Here is a 6000-nt window from a genome sequence, read left to right on the forward strand (position 1 = left end):
TTGTGACTTGGCAGGTATCCCAGTGCCCGAGGTCTTAAAACATATACTCAGCTATACTCACGGCAAGCTCGACTGCATGTTTCAAAAGATGCTCTGGAGAGATGGGAGGCTGCTACCTGGAGTTCACAAAAGTGTTATTCTCCACAGATCTGATATGACATAGGAATTCAGACTACTGTTCTGTCTAGTCCTGTGTGTTGCCTTGATATTAGCTGCTATCAGATGCTTCAGTAGTTGGTATGACTATAAGATACAGGGGAGAAAACCCTCTCTTAACTCTCTGTCGGTTTGGATTTTGTCTTGGAAGAAGAGGGTTTGTATTATTTTTCTGAAGCCCTCTTAAAATCATATTATAATTCTAGATGATCCATTTATGAGTATGTGTTGTCTCTGAAGCTGTGTATGTTGTCTTCTGGCAGTAAATCTCTTTTTTAACAGCAAAGTATTAGCCTGTGAAAGCATTTGTGTTTATTAGTTTGAGATTTGCTGTACTGTGATTTGATTGAATGTCTCTCATTCTCATATAAGAACAGGAAAAATAATGTGACCAAGTTAGCCTTCTGCTGATTATTAAAATAGTATTATCCTGTTTACTTGTTCAAAAAAAAAAAAAGGCAATCCCAAAATTCAGGTGCTGTAGATATGTTGGAGGGAGTCCTGAAGTTAAAACAGCTGTATTTTATGAAATTCTGTTTGGTATGGCACTTTTCCTTATAAGGTCCAATGACCAATTGTTTTGATTATTTAGAGGGAAAAAATTCCATGAGAACTGTTACTGAAAATGACTAACTTGGCATTAGTGATCTGTCGCTCTCTTACAGCATTTGATGCAATACTGAAGTTAGTCAAGAAAGCTGAAATACCCAGTTAGCCACTAAGCACTTCAGCTGATCAGACATCTTAAGATTCATATGTGACCTGTTTATTACATTTTCCTGTAAATTGCTAATGATATCTCTGAATAAATACTGGTTGTGTTTGTAGTGATGTCTTCTGGACATCCAATCCTTTGTAAATAAAGAACAGCCTGTATATCTAGTAGAAAGCTTGAACACTTAATTCACGGTGCACTATGGACTTTTGCAGTAAAGAACTGAAGCGACTGCTCAGGTCTTGCCGTTAGAGTGGTGAAATCTTTGAAGGAGGATTGTAATGCTGTGCTTGCTGATGGACGGTGGAGAATCTGCAATAGCYGAGTGGGTAGAGCTGCGTGTCAGAAACTAGGGATTGTCGTGTCAGATTGCAAGAGAAGAGAATACTTGGCAGGAGGCAGATGGGATGTAGCTAAATGGTTTTGCCTCTTTGTTTAAGCAAGGATTGGGAGTTGATAAAAATACACTAGCTGATGTGCGGTAGATATTAGCTCCTTTTGCTCAGAATTACAGAAGAGAATGTGAGAGAGATGGGACCAGGGTTTAGTAGATCTGAAAATGTATGTTCACCTGATCTGTTCTTTTGGCACCTTAGTGGCTTAGAGCAGACACATTTGAAAACTACTGCRACAGTTGCCAAAAAACATTTGTTATCTATTAGAGTAGGCTTTTAAAGTCAGAGGTTGACAACTAATCTGTTGTGTTTTGYTTTTTTTAACCTTCTGCATGATATTCTTCCTGTATGTTGAAAGAAAGATTTCCCCTAATGAAAGAAACTGCATAAAAAATTTGCTGCATTTTCTTGTTTTATGTCTTTTTTTTCTTTTCTAAGTATGGAAGCATAGTATTCACTTGAGCAAATAGTAGGTAGACTTGTTTCTTTGTAACCTTAAAAGGAAGGTAGTGGAAAAGAAGGTCTAGACTGTTGATCACTGGGAAACAAAAGCAACTTACTATGGCTTTGTCTATAGTAGGATGTTACTTTGAAAAACTGTAGGTCCTCTTATGGCATCCTGGGTCCATGCTGAACTTAATTCTCAAGGGTGTATTAAGAAAGACTACTTACTACAGTAAGTGCAGCAAATGCAGTAAATGCATTTGCCATGATTTAATTTACACTCTAAGGTTTCTGTGAGTTAATTCCTAATAATGGGCTATAGCAGAGTTTCTGCATTGTATTTCTTTATACCTGGTGCACTACCCATGTCCTTTATTACTCCAAGGTCATGTTGGCTGGAGGTAAATGATATATAAGTGTTGGCAGGCAGCCAAGAGTGCTGCTGTTTATGATGATGATCATAAACAAGTTGGTCATAATGAGTTACTACAATTATGAAGAGTCTGTAAAGGCCACACACCTCTGATTCATGTATGTCTGACCCTGCCCACATAAGAATCATTATAGGACGGACTTTTACAGGTCACTGCTCGTATAAAAGAAAGTGAAAGAGCGCACCTAAATCTGCCCCAGGGATGAATCAACACAAAGGACCATAAAGGAAGTATCAGAAGACCAAGAAACATAACAGGATTCTTGAGCAGTGTCATAAATTCTCTGGACTGTGGTTTTGCAAATGACATTGCCACCGAATCCAGGAACGTGATTTTTTTCGGATAGTGCACAGTGCCACAGCAGGACCCCAAGACAAGCGTGTGAATGCCCAGCAAATAAAGCTCAATAGCATCACCAATGCCGTGCAGTCTGACTGGGCTGGGGCCTGGGGCTGCAGGAAGCGCTGTGACTCATCAGGTGGGAGCATTATCCAGGAAGTAGCTACAGAATCCTGCAGAGGCTGGAGAAAGAAACGCATCCAGTAAGTATTGCATGCTCAATTGCACAATAATTTCACAGCAGGATTTAAGCTACCTTTTCTGGAGTAGGGCTCCCTGGCTCACATAGTGGCTCTTCCACTTGCCATTGAACTCAGCAGTTCCTCCAGCTTAGATCAGACACCTCTTTATTTAAGTATTAGTTTTGGGCCCCTTGTCCACACATATACACTATCACTTACTGGCCATCTCCAAACTTCTGCACTCCAGCTACCATCCCTATGTGCCTTCATTTTCCTTACCCTGTCATCCGGAACATAACAACTTTTACTGCTGATACCCTGCTCTGCCACCCCACCCCACCCCAAATTCTTGGTGTCAAATCCAGTAAATTCTGTTCGGTCTTCCCTGGGCTAACCTTGCCTAATTATGAATCCTGATTTACTGGAGAATATCTTGAAATCTTTACTGTGTCAGCTCCTTTGTACCTCTRTTTCTTTTCCTCCTTCCCCTCACTGTCTGTGCACTCTATCGTCTGCGTAAGAGATCCATCCCATGGGGGGTGGCAGTAGGTTCTCTTCACTGCCTAAGTCTTTGCAGCTCCATCCCAGGGCTACCTCACCCTATTTGATAAGGCTGGAGTTCTCTGGACAGAGCAAAGTGATCCTGCTGATGGTGCTGATGCAGCCACTGAGCACCTTGCCCTCTCCCTGACTTCACTGGGGAGCCCCAGGGCTGCGGGGAAGGTACAGAGCTGGGAGGAGAAAGCAGCCCTGCTCAGCCAGCTAGCCATCGCAAGGATCACGTGTGTCCTAACTGAGCCACAGCAGTGCTACAGCTTTCCTCCAGGCTCCCCTTTTTCTCAAAGAAAGTGCTGTGCCCCTCACAGGGTGCAAGAGGAAGAGAATTTGGAGAGTAAAGAGAAGTGTGTGTCCTGAGGGAGGCACAGACATAGAGGACGGATGGAGCTACACGGGACTCTTCATGTTTCTTCCTCCTGCTCCTGCCTGCACCCCTTGTCCCTGCCCTCTGCCCCTGTGATCGCTCCTTCAGTTCAAGAAATACAAATTTAACCTCCTCCCAGGGTCATCTGTGACATTTGTGCTGGTGACACAAGGTTTTATCTCTTCAGTATCTGACCCCACAAATACCACAGCTCTTGGCCACACTTCTTCATGCTTGTGCCTTTTTCAGATTGGATTTCTTTTACTCTTGTTCCCCACTAAGTTGAAATGGCATCCTTTTCATCAGTCTCATCTTAAAGCTTTAACATTTTATTTGCAATGCCAGTCCCAAACATGAGTTGCACTTTTCTGCCTACTTTCTCAGCTATTTGGTCTCCTCTCATTTCCTCTTCACCAATTGCAGTCTTCCCCAGCTTTGGCTATGCTGCCCTCTGCTCCAGACCTTGGTCATGCATGGGGTGTTTATAAATCTTAATGCAGTTTCAGATATAAAAGCATGCTGAAATTTTTTGCTGAGATTGAATTTCAGACTGCTCTGCTATTTTAAAACTCTATAGTGGACTTGTTTATATGGAACAACTACTACAGAATTTTCTTAATTTTGCAATATGTTTTACAGTAGGAGCCAGAAAATGAGTGAAAAGGGAGTGTGTGTGTGTTTATATGTGTCAGGGGGAGGTTTGACACAAAAATTGAAAGGTAAAGCAGTTTGGGGTTTTTTGTTATTGTTGTTTTGGGGGGTTGGGGGCTTTTTTTTTTTCTTTAGGAAATGTTCATCTAGCACTGTTAGACTAAGCTAGTTGATAGGTAGCCTTGCAGTGTGTTATCCCAATTTGCCTGTTGTCTTTATAAACGAGGCCCTTGTATCTCCCAGAAACTTGACAGATATTAATACCCTTCAGCATAAGGAGCTGCAGTTACGAATGTAATGCCTTGTGACTTTTTTCTTTAGGAAAAAAAACCCCAACCTTTATGTTCAAGTGCCGATCCAACTGTGCTCTACCATTTCAAGTTTTAAAACAATAGCAACTGGCTCACTCTGTAACATATGTCCCAGAAAAACCTATAACAATATATGTAGTATGTGAAAGTAATGTGAAAAGCATCTTGCATTTTTGAAGGGATCACGGTGAAAAGAAAACTTGGGAGGAAAGAATTTGAATGTGGTGATGAGGGAAACTAAGTAGCATTTTTAAAATAGAGTTTATAAGGAGTGGGGTGATTAGTAACATCTTATTTTTTCTGATTTCTCTTAGCACATATAATGATGCAGCCCATATGAAGAGGGGGATTATTAGCTAAAAGATAGCTGTCAGATTTCTGAAGATAAACAAAAGGTGGATCTGAACCTTGAAATTGTCAGCTCAGCTCAGAAGGAGGCTGCAAAGGCAGAATTGTGAAAAGAGGGTTTCCTGGAGATTCCCAGAAGATTGAGATGGATTATGTGATTCTGGAAGGAGACAAGAAGCAGGCAATACAAAGGTGCTAAACAGTTGTAACAAAACACTCGTCAAGCACTTTACCCCTACCTTCAACACCTTGCAAAATGTAAAAGACATTTCATATTGAGACCACTGTTTCAGCTGAGTTAATTAGAAACATTTCCTCACAGTACTCAAGATCTTGTGCACATCATCTAGAGGAGCACTCCTTGCACTACCTACTTTGTTTTTGTGGCTATTATTTTTTTCATTGAAAAAGCACCATCAACTAAATCAGTAAATAAATCAATTTCCTAAATGCCTGTCTGAAAAATGAATTCAACACACAAATATTGTAATACTCATCTCTTCACAATGTTTTAAAAATAAAATTAAACTGAAACATACCTTTGTTTTGGTTGCAAATTTTTTGTTACTGCAGAGCTACTTTCCCTCAGTGTAAAAAGAGCTCATGCATCTTGTTGGAAAGCACTTTAAAGAAATACATTCTCTAGGACTCAAAAAAGCATCTCCATTTCATGTTTCCATCTGCCCTGCAGGATTTTTTCCCATAACATGCATGAAACATTGATGCATACCATACAGTCATAAGACCATATTTTTATTCCATCCTTTTTGTCACCATCTTCCTTCCACCTTTCTGGAATCCTGCCACACTGGCAATCTGCAACTGTTCAAGGCAAAGTCTTGCATATGTTTTTCTCCCATCATTTAATGCAGGCTTATAAATCAGGGAAGCAGAAGCTAAGCTAAGTTGCTTAAGAGAGGAGAACTCTTCATTGCACTAATGTCTTGGATTATGGAGAACAAAAATTACCTTGCAGAGCAGAGGTCTTTAATCACACACCACATGTTATTGGTATTGGTGAATGCTTACTGTGATAAACTGTCTGGTAGGACTGTGAAGAAATATGCCCTCTTRTTGATGATGTCATAAGCCTGTGCATTTGG

The 6000-nt window shown here is 40.7% G+C and overlaps 1 long non-coding RNA gene across 5 annotated transcripts in view; it reads left to right on the forward strand.

Moving 5' to 3' along the window:
* LOC112978648 overlaps positions 1–5441 on the forward strand; it is a 29209-nt gene extending 23768 nt beyond the window's left edge. For 4 of the 5 annotated variants that reach the window (XR_003257950.1, XR_003257952.1, XR_003257953.1 and 1 more), the window contains exons 2-3: positions 2293–2686; positions 4864–5441. This is a non-coding gene — a long non-coding RNA (uncharacterized LOC112978648). Of the gene's footprint in view, positions 1–2277; positions 2687–4863 lie in introns of all 5 variants that reach the window. The other variant, XR_003257951.1, reaches the window with a different exon arrangement.
* The last annotated feature ends 559 nt before the right edge of the window (positions 5442–6000 follow it).

This window comes from Apteryx rowi, unplaced genomic scaffold (genome assembly GCF_003343035.1).
Source record: "Apteryx rowi isolate R43461 unplaced genomic scaffold, aptRow1 scaffold_959, whole genome shotgun sequence".
Taxonomy (NCBI): Eukaryota; Metazoa; Chordata; class Aves; order Apterygiformes; family Apterygidae; genus Apteryx; species Apteryx rowi.